Consider the following 650-nt stretch of genomic DNA (forward strand, 5'->3'; position numbering starts at 1 on the left):
TGGTACACCTATCCATTGAGCGGCTTTCTATTAGGTCCTTTGATAATATTTTGCACTTTTCCTCATAAAGGAATTGCACATTTTGATCCTAAAAGGCTTATAGTCTATGTTTTTAAATACTTCTTTTTTGGAATTGGTAATATATTTGCTATAAAATTCTCAAAGCTCAAAAAAGTATACACTGACAATTTCCCATCAATTTTCCTCAGTCACCCAGGTTTTTGTCCAGAATTGTCACCCAATGTTACTAGTTTATTTTAATGTGGTTAATATTAACATATAGTAATTATATTTCTTCATTATTGTACCTAGTAATCTGGCTGAATTTTATTATTTCTAATAAATATATTAGAAATAATATATATCATTATATATTTCCTTTATGTATTATGGATCACCTGCAACGAACAGCCATTTGGTCACTTCTTTTCCATTCCCTATTCTTTCTACTGATTTTACTGTATTGGCTAGAATGCTTCTAATAAAGTAGCTGTAGAAAGTAGCTGGATAAGAGCTGTAATAAAAGGCAACCTATATTATTCCTGCCTTTAATGGGAGGGCTTCTGTTTCATATTTATATATGAAATTTGCAATAGGTTCTTAGATGGCTTATTCAGGTTAAACATTTTTTTTTTTTTTTTTTTTTTTTT

This window comes from Crocuta crocuta, unplaced genomic scaffold (assembly GCF_008692635.1).
Source record: "Crocuta crocuta isolate KB4526 unplaced genomic scaffold, BGI_CrCroc_1.0 scaffold127, whole genome shotgun sequence".
NCBI classification, from domain to species: Eukaryota; Metazoa; Chordata; class Mammalia; order Carnivora; family Hyaenidae; genus Crocuta; species Crocuta crocuta.